Here is a 14,094-nt window from a genome sequence, read left to right as displayed (position 1 = left end):
GAGCGGCAGAGACAACGTGTGATGAACTGACCGCAACCCCCATTCCCCGTCCCCTTGCAACACTGGGGGGGAGGAGGTAGAGAACTTGGGAGTAAAGTTAAGCTCGAGAAGAAGGGAGGGGTGGGGGGAAGGTGTGTTTAAGATTTGGTTTTATTTCTCATTATCCTACTCTGATTTGATTGGTAATAAATTAATTTTTTCCCCAAGTTGAGTCTTTTTTGCCCGTGATGGTAATTGGTGAATGATCTCTCCCTGTCCTTATCTCGACCCACGAGCTTTTAATTATATTTTTTCTCTCCCCTGTCCAGCTGAGGAAGGGGAATGATAGAGCGACCATGGTGGGACCCTGGCATCCAGCCAGGGTCAACCCACCACAGTTTCATTTAAGCTTGAGTATCTTGGTCAACACCTTCTTTACCCTCTTACCAGAAAACCAACTGAATTATCCATCCTGGGACTAAGTGAAGGAGTCTGAGCTGGAACTGCCCCTTCATGCTGACAATCTGGTCCTGCTTAAGAGAAGGGAACCAAGCAGCTTTGTTTCAGCTTTTAAACGTTAATGAATAGTGAAATCTTGTATTCCCATGCTCATAACCTCACCGCTTCTCTCTATGCTGTTTTTAGAAGTGGGAAGTCCAGGTCTTGAATTTGTAAGACGCTCTCTTTCCACTCCCTGGAGGTAGCAGGCTTACACTCAGATTTCGGGGCTTTCTCCGTTTACTAACTTTTCTGGCAGTGATTTGGAAGGAAATCATTCAGGCCCCTTGCCCTATTAACAATTAACAAGAAAGTCACTAGCTTTCTCAGTGTCTTTACTTAAGTGAACATGGCCATTATTTTTTCTCCCAGTCCTTATCTTCCCTGCCCAGACATCGCAAGGTTCTCAGTGCCTGTAATTGCCACTGTTTAATTCTGCAGAACGGGACAACCTCAGAGTATTTTCCTCATCCTACCGTACAATTTCCACCCTCCCCAGAAAAGCAGCTGCAGAAACTTCTGGACGTTCCTCTGAATTGCCATCAGGCCTAGCCTGTAGCAAACAGAACATGTGTGGCTTAGAAACAGTTCTGTTTCCAGGCAATGTATGTAGGGGGACTCAAAGTGTTCACGCTCAGTTGTATGCAGCAGAATGCTGGAGTCAGTATGCAGTCTCACTCAAATGGAGTAGGCCTCGATGCCCCACAATTTTTTGGCATGCGAGAAGAGTCATAGCAGTTTGCTGACGTAGGAAAAAGGACAACAGAATTGAATTTGTTTAAAAAAATGCTACTGTGGATGTAGAAATTGAAATTTTTGTGCACTAGAAGAGACAAATACTGCTGGAAATATAGAAATAAAAATACACACATATACAAATAAACTGGAAGCTAATTGAGAGGGTGGGTTTTTTGCCTCTCCTCTATCCTGCAGTCACAGATACCACGAAGTGGCAGTGGCAGAAAAAGTGCACAGATCGAACCCAAAATCTTGTGACTCATAAACGTATGCATTGTGGTTGAGTTCCAGGAGACTCACTGCATCACCGTGTAAGTTAGGGGGTTCGGACAGGGGTAAGGCTCACTGCCAGATTACAGAGATCCTCCAGCTGTTGACCTTTGGAGTGGATGCACAGGAGGTAACGGAGCTACCCAGCTGCCTAGCTGCGATATGGCTCTGCTGCATGGAGCCGTATGGAGAAAGCAGGAGAGCTTTATTGCTTTCCTGTGTACTGGGATGCAGAACTTGGAAGTCCCAGTTGGCATTTTACGGTTCTTGCTAGTAAATGAATTACATTAGTGGTTGGTTTCTAACGCCGCCTTGGATTCACAGAATAGTTTCTAGTTTCTTCCCCACGGATACCTTCTTTACAGCATCTTTTTGTACTCAGTCCTTACCAGGAAGCCGTGAGCATGACATTGTGGCATGGTCATGGTCTTCGCCAGAGGTTCATCTCTCATGTCTTCCAGTGTGGCCAGGATCCCAGCATAGAAAAATATGTTGGAAGACAGGAGACTGTTAGAACCTGGAGTTCTAGATAGCCTTCGAGACTATGAAACTCTGGACTTGCTGAGTATTAGCACTCAGAAATGAGGATATTTTACTTCTTTGGTCTTTACATGTCGATTTATCTTGTTGTGATCTTGTCTCTGCTTACATTTACAAAAAGAATAAAGTTTGGGGAGGTTATGGGAGTGGATGACTAATATGCAGGAATTGGATTCCATTCACTTTTAGCATGGATTTTCCCAGAGTTCTTTAGCCTTTTCTGTGCCCAAGGTGTCTGGCTATAAAAAATAACATCGGGATCATCCTAAGACCTAGCTAAGTGGCACATAGTAAAGCAGGAGTGGAAATCTTTTCCTTGATGAAACCCAAATATACCTTGTGCTCTCCTGTGCCAGGAAACGCACTAAGTAGTTTCAGTGACAATGAAAAAGTAATAGTAGTAATCTTGCGGCTGTTGTCTTTAGAAGTAAGATCAGGGCAGTGTCTGGCCCACTTTAACCTCCATCCATAAGTTGAAATTTAAGGATAGAATAGGCTGGAGGAGTGATGAGTATTGTGTAATTATTAATAAAAGTTGGGAAATGCAGATTTTAGGTTCATGCAAAGAACAGAATGCTCCCTTTTGCGTGGCTGTTACAATAGCTACTTTCATTGTGTTGTAACAAAAACACGTGCAAAATTAATGATATATGCTGCTAATATTAGACACCTACAACAGTCTCTCTCCATTTTCCTTTCCAGTCTTAAATTGGATAAATGATCAGTTAGTAAGATTTTTGCCTGACTAAGGAATAGTAAAGAGCAAGTGAGATTTATCGCATAGCTTAAGGTGCACTTCATTTGCATTATATTAACTGTACTGTCTGATTAAAAGTCGGTTTGGGGAGCATTTGTAAGAGAGAACATTACATGCATGAGGAAGTGGGTTGCTGTAGAAACTCTAACTCTGCAGCTCTATCTACACCAAAGGCACGCTGAGTCATAACTGCCATCAATTGATTTAGTTCAATTTGGTGGGAGTAAACAGTACCTTGTTATATCCAATTCTGTACTCTTTCTCCCCCAGGTCAGTAGAGCCAAGCAGCAGCTCTGATGCCTTCTTATTGTCCACAAACCCTGGAGGGATTATGCTGGGATTCAGGCTTTGGTATCTAAAATGAGAAAGACGGGTATAATGATATGAGCTACAGTCAGTGGCGGTGCAGAAAGGCTAATCGCTGCTTAAGATCTTCTCTGGTTTAGCTTCCTAGCCCCACGGGCACGGCACTGAAATACTAGTGGTAAGGAAGCTTGTGGACATTTCTATCCGTCTGTGCAAAGTGGAAGTTCTTGGAGGGGCGTGCAGAAGTGTTGGAAGTAGGCATTCATGCCCACTCCCTCTGATTTCTCATGGAGGAGGTCACCGCACAGGATGCATACCTCCGGCATCTGGAAGTGGAAGGTGTGCATTCAGTAATAGCGTTGGAATTCAAAGAACATGAGTAACCGTCTATTCATAGCAGATTTGTTTGCTGTTCGCTGCTTTCCATTACTTGCCCTTCCACTTTATTATATATCATAGGTGAAAACTTACGTTGCTCTTCCCCTCTGCAATTCACTGTTTCCGTGGTTGATCCTGCAAAAAAAGGGTTGCAGGAGGCAATGCAGCCTAATAAATAATGGTGCCGATTTGTCTAGTTCCAGGTCGTGTATTTCCTAATTCTTTATGCTTCTCTCATGAAATGAGAGGTTTATTAGACATCCCGTCTCTAGCCCTGGCGCTTGGAAGCGTCTCTCAGACTAACATTCCCTCGAAGGGGTACAAGGTAGTCTGTGAAGTGATGACCCAACTTCTTTCATTCCTGAATAAAGGTCTGCTGTTCAGCCAGCCACAGCTTGTGCTGAAGGCACTGTGTGGCTTTGCCTGAGGATTGTTCTGCAGTGCTGCAGACGTCTACCAGACTGTTTGAATTCATTTGGAACAATGCAGTGGATGAAATGAGGGGATGTGCTGTGCAAAGCAGTCATCAGCTAGTTCAGCTGCTCCTGGAACGAGACAAAGAGGAATGGAGTGAAAAAACTAACGGGAGTTACCAAGGCTGGAGAGAGAAAACCTTCTGTATTATAAAGTCATTTGCATTTCACAGCTGGAAAAAAAAAAAACCAAAAAAAAACCCTACCAGACTGTTTGAATTCATTTGGAACAATGCAGTGGATGAAATGAGGGGATGTGCTGTGCAAAGCAGTCATCAGCTAGTTCAGCTGCTCCTGGAACGAGACAAAGAGGAATGGAGTGAAAAAACTAACGGGAGTTACCAAGGCTGGAGAGAGAAAACCTTCTGTATTATAAAGTCATTTGCATTTCACAGCTGGAAAAAAAAAAAACCAAACAAAAAAACCCCCACACAACAAGGTAGGAAGTGAGCCTGGTCCTACGTGGCCCAGGGGAACAAGCTTACATGCACGGAAGCAACCTTGGGCATGGTGTGAAGCTGAAACAATTTCAGGTAAATGTTGTTGCATGATTCTGGCTTACAGTGTAATATAACTGTTCCTTCGGGGATTACCGTCATAGGAAGAGTTAACCGTGAAAGTCCTGCTCTCCACCAGCAAGCCTAGAGGAATAGCTCCATGAACTGATAACAGCGATTGGCTTTTATTTGCTGGCTGGACCAGCCCCTGGAGACAGAAGCATGCTACAGAGGACAGGCAGCACACAGTAACCTCATTTAGGCTTATGTGAAAACTCCCGCGTGGCTGTCAGCGATCAAGAGTGGGTGAAATGGCAGCATGGTGCATAATAAAAGCTAACAAGGATGTCTGAAAAGACTTGATTGAACTCGTCCATAACCGTATCAGCTAGCATTCAGCTTTGGATACCATAGGAATAGTAACACAGGACTTTTTCCATAATGTATTTCTCCTCTTCATTTGTGACTTTCAAGCCAAAATACTAACAGGCTGCTTCAGACCTTTCTTGCCCTGTTTCTAGCACTCGTGACAGCAAATGTAAGTACTGTGACACCAGCCTCGGAAAGATACACCACATCCTCCGGGTGCTGGCCTGCGTCTCAAGAGACTGGGACGTAATTCTCTGCTCTGCCATATCCTTCCTGTGTGACCCTGCAAGTCTCTTCGAGGGGTTTCGGTTGCCTAAACATAGTGACATTTTAGATGCATTCCTGTATCGCCAGCCTCTGCTCCAGCAGAGCACAGGTCTCTTCTAAGCCCTGTGTTGTATCTTTTTGCGCCTCGAGGATGGCCCAGTTACCCAAGGGCATTTTAAATTACACCAATGACACCAGATGCCAAAGTTTCTGTAACTGAACGCCACCCTTCTCTCTTTTAGTTCTGCATTGGTAAAATCGGGGTAACGGCATTAGCCAGCCTTGGGCAGGGTTGAAGATAAACTAGGGAGACTGAGCTGCTGCTGGAGTACAAAGGCATTGACGGCAGTTTAAATACAAGGGCATGTGTGATTGCTTACCCTGTAGAAGTTGGAGGCAGTCACAAAAGAGGACCCTCTTTCCTGCCTCTTGCTGCCACCAGCTAAAATCAATATTATTGCACAGAGTATGTGAGAGATGCTCTTGAAAAGCGGTCACACTGAAGCAGTATACTGCAGCCTCCAACGTAAATCTGTCTTAACTGACTTAAGTTAGCAGTTCAGTGCTGTCTGGATAAACTACTAACCAAATAAAAATATACATTATTTTACCTGCGTTCTGCTTTGGTTTAGAGGTTGTTCTTTCATTGTTTACTACTCTAAAGAAATCCTCAAACCAGAAGTGAACATAGTCCTTGGATGAGAAGAGAAGCTGCATTCACAATATGTTGGCATACACGATTTTTTGCACTCTAAGTCAGTCTCCTCTCTCTTATGCTGGCGCTCCTTTACCAGTTTAGCATAGGCTGAGATGGAGTTGCACATGCAGAAGTAGAAATAAGATCCGACCCCATTTGATACCTCGAAATCTGAAAAGCTGTTTCCTAAACTGTTTCCCATTTACCTTTCAACGGCAGAGTCCTGGGCTGGGCCGATGACAATGCTAGTAGGCAGCAAGTTTTTCTGGTTGATAGAAACCTGGCATTTATCTGGGCAGCAGAAGGCCACTGCCAGGAGGGGATTATGTAGCCTGTCATTAAGCTGGGACCGCACTCACGCTTCTATCTGTGCACGCACGTTTCTGCAGCAGTGCTTGGTAGTGCCTTCACTGAGCAACGTGAACACAGTGCGTACCGTCTGCCTCTCTTAGTGCTGGAGGGGCAGAATTTTCAAGGACAGAGCTAGATTGTCTTTCAGCACAGAAGAGAAGTATGCAGGGGCAGACACAGGCTGTTACCTGGATGAAGAGTGTTACAATGACAGGCTTAATCCTTCCCACAAAAGAATGATGGGGAAGCACTGGGCACCAGAACCGATGACATTTGCTTGCCGACGCATCGAGCTGACAGTATTGATTGTACCGCACAATGTTCACTCTACCTGCAGCCTCCTCCTCTTTAAAGAGGACCCAGAGCGGGGGCATGCTGGATTTCTGGAGCAAGCCCACCACTGCTTCATTCAGAGGATCTTCGTTCTTCTGTAGCCACCCTGTGATGCTGTGTCCCACCTGGAAAGGAGCAGGGGAGAAAAGGCATGACCAGTTCAGGTACGGCGAGAGAAAAGCCCAGTAGGAGTGCGTGAGAAAGCAGATTTCTGATTGTTAACCTGCGTAGAGAGAGGGAGAAATCCTCTGTGGGTACAGGGAAAGGAAGCGAGTTAATGCTGGCATGGGAATAGCATTAATGCACTCCCTAGAGTCTCGGGACTCATGGGGGGCCCTTACCATGGAAAGCCCATTTGCCCTGAATAAATGGTCCTGCAGGACTGCCAAAGGAAAGGGTGTTGTGTAGAGATTATATTTTTACCTTTTAGGCTCCTACTTTGATAGGCTGACAGAGGGGACAATGTGGCTTATAGACTGGTATAACCAAGCACAGTCAGAACATATTTTGGCACAGTCAAATGTCACTTTCAAAAACCTGCTTGGTAGCAAAGAAAGGAAATAGTTGCTGAGTGTAAAAAAGATAGAGCAAAGGGCCTGTGATTCATGCTCTGATCATATTCTGTCAGTATGTCTGTGCAGTGGAGTATATGAATAACTGGTGGAGTTCGATAATATGCTTAAATACTGTTCCCGCTGCTAAGCATTAGCGTGGCTGCCTGACAACACAGCAGAGAGGCAAGTCACATACACCAGGAAAGGCTAGACAAGCTGCAGCAAACTGCAGGACTCTGGCTCTTCCAGCAACACGTACGCAACAGAAGCAAAAATGAATTTAATCCTTTGGCTGATGTGCCTTTTGGGTAGCTTTCCTACAGTTTTGTGTTACTAGAAACAAGCCTTGGCTTGAGTTTTTGGGCTTTTGTTCCTTTTCAGAATATCTATAAGGATTATATTTTTAATCGAGGCCAGTGGCAACATGTTGAAGAGTCGTGAAACAGCCTTGCTGTTCTTTGTGCGTTAAAATGCTCGACTGCTGCGTCACTGGTCAGCCATTTGCACAATCAGTGTTTTCAATTAATTGTTACTGGAAAGGGTTTCTGAGATGCACATTTCTGTGTGGCAGAGCCAATCTCTGGCTGCAGTACTTCTTTAAGGCAACAGAGACACGTTAATTTGCACCAGCAAAGTACTTTTCCCGGTGTTGCCGTACGTTAAAACCTATGGAAGTTCAATGTGATCTATTCATGCAGAGGGCTTGGCCTCTACGTCTTGGCCTCATGTCTGACCTCACTAAGTGCATGCTCCAGCTTACTCAGGGTTAGAGACAGGGGCACGGCAGAAAGAGCACTGGTCTGCGCTCGCTCTGCCAATGTAATGCACCGCGGTGCTCAAAGTGAGCTTCTGCCCCTTTGCCTTTGCCTCCCTTGGGCTTGAGGAAGTTGGGTGATTTGCCCGGACGGTTGTTGTAATGGCAGCCTTCAGTGGCCGTCAGTGGCCTTGGGGAACACGCGCGTGCTGGCCAAATCCCTACTTCTGGCACTATAGTGCTAAGAGGGCACCTTTCTGCTCCAGCTTGCTCCCTGCTTTCACCCTGGGCCTGGTGATGCCCCCTCTGGAGCTCTCCGGACCTCAGACCCACGAGCTGAGTAACTTTGTCAGCCACTACTGGAGGGAAGATTAACATGTTAATCTGAGTAACAGGAAGAAAATCGTTCATTGTCCCCATCCCCTTGCTGCATACTCAGAAAAATGGTTACAGGCTCTGCTTTCAGGAGCAGGCAAGCTCTCCAGCCCTGCTGGGAACTCACTGGGAAGGACAGAAGGGAAGCGGGTCTCAGCTCTGTCCTTTCACACACACACCATTCAGCAGAGCTTACTGGCTGGAGCAGAAGCAATAACACACACCTCAAACAAGGTATCTGGGCTCCCGTACGCGCTGGGAGGTATGTGCCTGTTTGCTCCACCATGGCTCCAAAAACACCTGCAAAGCAGGGCTGTTCAACAAAGAAGGATCAAGTCCTTAGCTGACAGCTCAGCCATCTGGCTAGGCCTGCTGCCCTATGGCAGCTGTGAATGCCAGCTCTGACTCTCAATAGCACATCTGTTCATTTAAAAAAAAAAAATCAGTGCGCTGTTTAAGGTCATTTTATATTCCCTGGAAACAAGAGTCTGGTTTTAGCAGCTTTTTCAATCTTAACGAACTGGCTGAGCTCTTAGCATGCTGGCTTTGTCCTGGTTTGCTATCACGGAGCGCAAGATCTCAACCTACCTCCGTGTTCTCCACCTCTGCCTGCTCCTCTCTTGGCTTCTGCTTGAACTTCATAGTGCCCAAGTGCATGATACCCCCAGTCAGCTTGTAAACGCAGATCCTCTCTTCTGGACCGGAGCCCAGGACATCAAAGGCCACCTGGTAGAAGGGACACAGACCCACACAAGGGAATTCTTAATCTGCACCATAAGCTGGAAGCCAGCCCATAGTGCTAAACATCTAAAATAATTTTCCAGCCCACTGAAATTTGACCAGCCAGGTCCCTTCAGACTAGCATGGGACAGAGCAGCTTCATGTTGCTGTAAACCAGCCCTATGCTTTTCTTTCGTACACTGGTTTATGCTAGCCAAGAACCGTGCGCTTTGACAGCAGTTGTTCTAAGTGGCTGATACCGTGAGCAAAATGCAACGTATCAGCTGGGGTATCAGCTCATTCCGCTCTTCACCATGCTTTTTAAAATCAGCAGGATGAGCAGCAGCATCCCCTTACAGCAATTATCCCACATCTCAGCTAGCACAGATACGGAGGAAGTGTAGCTCTGCTGGGAACATTGTGCTTTGCTCTCACAGCATGCCCAGAGAAGGGAGAGCGCACGACTCTGAGCATGCCAGAGAATCTTGCAGTGTGTTACTCGTGAGCCATGATTTGGGACTGCCTGTCTTAGTGGCTATGAAAATCATATCTGCTTTGTACAAAAGGCTTGTTTGCAATGTACAAATCCTGGAAGCTGTAAAATACCAACAGCTGCTAGAAGGGGCACTGTAAGTTCAGCAGCTGGAGACTGTTTGATCTCTCTGTAGCTCAAGTCCTGCTTATAATAATAGTCTCAGGAGGCAGCAGACATTCCCAATAAGCTCTTTTCAGTAACAGAGACTCTTCAAAATGATATTAAAAAGGAAAATATGTGTCAAAACCAGACAAAGGGTCAAGTCTTCCTCTTACAAAAGCGGCTCCTTGATATTACATATGTATGCGAGATGAGCAGGTTTTAACCCATGGTCTCTGCCACAGCTTTCAGATCTGTCAGTTTTCAGGCTTCAAACAAACCTCATAACCAGCTCATTTGAAGTCCTGCAAACCCCAGGCCATTGAATGTTAACCAGAAACTCCTACGTCAAGCTCATTTGCTCTGGCGCACATCTTTCACATTCAGGCTTCAGCTCACAGACAATTGAACAAATCTTTAGGCTATCCCTAGCTGCTCTTCCAGTAGCTTATTTATCCTCGGGTTGAAGAAGCTGAATTTTATTCCTAGGGGAAACTTAGGCCGGGGGGGAGGGCAGCATCCTGTTTGCTGCATTTTCAATTTCACTGACGTTTCTCCGGACTTACATTAGTGAGAAGTGGCTCTTCCCCATCATCCGTGTTGTCTGCTGTGATCCCACCTCGATGCACCCAGTGGTAATGATTAGGATTGGGCACAAGAAGCAGCTTCTGCAGCAAGAGACAGACCAAGAGGTGATTACACCAATTGCCATCAGTACAATCAAGGCATAACATGAGCTTTTTGACTGGAGGCTGAGGGTTCTTCTAGGTTTCAATTCCTGAGCACATTCTGAGTGTATTACTTAAGAAGAAAGCCTTCTGTGGGATGAGTTGCTTAGGCTACCTAGGAGATTTTGACATAGCAGCCACGTCAAAGTAAGTGGGATTGAACACCCAAACCTTTTCAACAGTATTGAAACACTTGTCCTGGCTGTCTTTCCTGTCCTGAGGAGACGTAAGCAGTTGACATGAAGCAGCTCAACCCTTCAGTTTGAAAATGATCATTTTTACCTTAGCGGCAGCCCTGCCAGATCAAGCGGGACCTCACCACGCATTGATCAAGACAAGGGGAGACAGCTTTCTTTTCTCACTCTGGGCTGCCTAAGGAAAAGTCACTTGCAATCCTCTTCTTCCTGGATAATTAGTAACAAACCCCCACTGCAGAGAACCTATTTCAATCTCTAGCCAAGTACAGTTCTGGTGAGTAGGTTTCTTATTCTAGAAACAGAGGATCGAGCAGGGGTGTGTGCATTAAAAGGAGAGAATAACACACACAGAGTGCCATACCAATAAGTTCAAGTTTCTTCTTGGAGAGAATCTGATGGAAACTATCATAATATCTCTTAGCTGCTTCCTGGGAAATGACGTGACTTCTCCAGACCTGGAACACGGAGGGAAACACATCCAGGTGTAGGCAGCAGCCAGAGATTGAAAAATCACGGCCCTGTGGATGTCAGTGAGAATTGTGCTTTTGATACCAGTGAAACCAGCATTTCACCAATGTCCTTTGGAAGTCCTGTGAGTGCAGCAAGAACCATAGTATCCTTCAGTGATGCTCTCAGAGCTTTTAAGCTTCACAACGTTCCCACTGGCACAAGTTTTAGTACCGCTATTTTGGCAGCTAGTGAAATGGAGGCAAAAGATGCCATCGCTTGTCCAGTTACATCATTGCTGGATTCAGGAACAGATCTCCAGACTAACTCATCCTACTTCTAAGCGTCCTCTGAATTGCCAGTGCACGGTTTGTAAGATTGACCTGTGAAACGTGTCCTTACACTGCCCTTTCTTTCTGAGAAGAGCTCTGGAAAAGATGTTTTGTACCCTGTAATCACTCTCTCCATGCCTTCTGTCAGGCACTAACAAGCTTAGTTTGGCTTCTGGTCTCCCCAGAAAACATCCTCCTCTAGACCTCACTGTATCAATTCATTCAGCTGCACCAAATCACCAGACCTCGCTGGCAGTCCTGGCTGGGTGTTTTTCATCCCTGCCCCTCAGCTGAAGTCTTCTGTCCATATAGCTCTGCTGGTGAACGGCATCATGTGAGTTCTTCAGACAAATTTGGGTTGACTCAAACCACCTTTATTGTCAATTTTAGTTAGTCCGGGTGACTTCAGGGAGCGCTCATACAATCCCTTCTGCCAGCAGAGCTCCACTGAGGGTGCAGAAGGACCTTGAGCCAGTGCTGCTGCTTGCACAGTGAAGGTCTGTCCATGCACTTGCTCTCCAGGCCAGGCTGGAAGAAGCTGCAGCCTGCCAGTAAACAACCTGAAACTTGCCTTGGCCCACTGTCCAGAGAGGCAAATCCAACATATGGTCGCTGGGTGTGATGCAAATCTGGGATGAGTTGAAAGTAGGAGGGATGCAGACAATCCCACATTAAAGAATAACTGGTCCATATGTTTCCTCTCTCCTTTTTCTGCGTGCTAAAGGGCTTCAGGCAGGAAACATGGTGTGGTCTTTTTACCTTGAGAGCTGGGATTTGTGGTTCTCAATTTAGTCTCGGATGCACACGTGCAAACAAAGAACAAAGCACCTTCCCTGGATAGCTATTTTTAGGGTCTTGGTTGCAAGACAATTATAGTGTTGTACTGATGAATGTGAGTAATGGTTGCAATATAATTGTAGAATTAAAAGTGTACAGCTTTTGGGGGAGGCATTGTGCCTTTTATGCGTTCACAGAGTCTCATAGGCAACTAAAGAAAGAAGAAATAAATTTGTCATCATCTACGGCACGTAACTTCACTGTGGAAGTAGGGGCAGATTTTGGGTTCACTTACAGCAGTGCAGATCCCTCAAGTTAATAGAATTCGTTTCAGATTTGCACGTGTCTGATGTAATCGGAACAGGGTCCATTCAACACAAGAAAAAAATCCAAAGCAAAATTAATATAAAGAATTATGTGCTTGCTTACAGCCCTCAGTGTTAGCCCCAGCCAGCTTGCCTGTGCTACCGAGGTGAATTCAAATAAATTTGCCCTAGATGAGAAAATAAAAGATGAGTCTGTTAATCAAGATTGCAATATCTGTAGGAAAACAGAAAGTAGCTGAGAGGTTCTGAGCATTCATCAGGGACAGACAGCGTTGCCTGTAGGGGCAAATTTGCAAGTCAGTGAGAGGAAATTTAATCTTTTCAAAGATCAGATCTATAAAAAACCTCTTTCTTCTTGGATTCTGTATTAGAGCTTAAAGAAATCCTCCTTTCTCTGCAGCATATGGCAGAAGTATGTAGCACACAGAAACAGAGGAATGAGACTTCAGTTGAAAACCCCGGTGTTTTACATTTTCACTGACAATTTCAAAATTAAAAATAATCTGCAAAAAATGAAAGCATTTTGAATCTTTGCAGAAGTAAACAGTTGAAAGGGCATTGATTTGGGGTTGATCCAAACTATTTTTTTCTTTTGACATATAAAAATATGAAGTCAAAACAAAATCAACTGACGAACTTAGTTCAAGAAAATGGGAACCAATAATGCTTCATGTGAAATGTTAGTAAATATAAACTAACTGTAGTGCTTGAGGAAGCATTTTGGTTTTGTTTTTATTTTTTCTGAGGCAACATCTTTGTATGACCTACTAGTGACCTACCAGTGAAATCCAAAGGAGGGCTGGTACTTACAAAATGGGAGGAATTGTTCTTCCTTGTAGTTTTAGCATTACCAAGGGTCTCCAGAACAGGATGCGCCTGGGTGATTTGATCTTCCAGGGATTCCCACCAAAAGAAGATAAAAGGCAGCATCAGCGGGATGCTCAACGCTGAAGACTTGGGCTTTGAGCACAACTACTCCTCACCATCCAAAGCAACCCGTTAAATACATTTTCTTGTCAGTCAGCTCCCACAGAAAGCTGAGTTACTGCTGCGAGCAGTAATTCCTTTTCAGGTTCAGCCCTACCGAAGGCTCTCCGCAGAGGTCCAGCCTTGTGGACTTGGGGCAGGCAGGAGTCTGGCTAATCTCCCCAGTTCCAAGAAGCAACACCAAATGCAAAGTGTAATGCAGTTTTCAGTGCTTAGTACGTCAGTCTTCCAGAAAAGAGTTTCGGGATGTGCCGGGATTGAGAGACCCACAGGGGAATGGCAGGGCAACGCTGGGATCTGCAGGCAGAAAGCTAGGAAAGAGGAGTGAGGTTGTTTGCTTGTAGGAAGAGGAAGGTTATTCCAAGGATAGAGGGCAGCATAAGACAGGCTAGGAATGCGTGTAGGGTAGGGACAGCCTCGGGGGGAGAAGTTGTGGAGGAGGAAACAGGCGCAGAGGTACAAGCTGGGACATGACAATCCAGAGCTCTGGTGGTGAGGAAGCTGGGAGGTGAAATAGGAAGCCATCGAAGGAATCCCACAAGGCTAGAATAACAGGATTTTTGCTGCAAGGCCAAATGTAGCTGCTATTTATGTCTTTAAATTCTGAATTGTTTTACTGACCCCCATAGTAGAGTCAGAGGGGAGAGGAAAGAGAAAGGAAAGAGAGGAAAAAAGAGAGCAAAGAAAAGAGAGAGAAAAAGAAGAGGAAGAGGAAGAGGAAGAGGAAAGAGGAGAGGAGAGGAGAGGAGAGGAGAGGAGGAGAGGAGAGGAGAGGAGAGGAGAGGAGAGGAGAGAGGGGGGGAGAGGAGA

At 45.4% G+C, this 14,094-nt stretch overlaps 1 pseudogene; it reads right to left on the bottom strand.

Annotated features, from left to right (window-relative positions):
• Positions 1–11,138, bottom strand: part of LOC103905004 — a 30,565-nt pseudogene extending 19,427 nt beyond the window's left edge.
• Between the last annotated feature and the right edge of the window lie 2,956 nt (positions 11,139–14,094).

This window comes from Aptenodytes forsteri, unplaced genomic scaffold, assembly GCF_000699145.1.
Source record: "Aptenodytes forsteri isolate BGI_AS27 unplaced genomic scaffold, ASM69914v1 Scaffold55, whole genome shotgun sequence".
Lineage (NCBI taxonomy): Eukaryota > Metazoa > Chordata > Aves > Sphenisciformes > Spheniscidae > Aptenodytes > Aptenodytes forsteri.
This window is presented reverse-complemented; position numbering and strand designations above follow the sequence as displayed.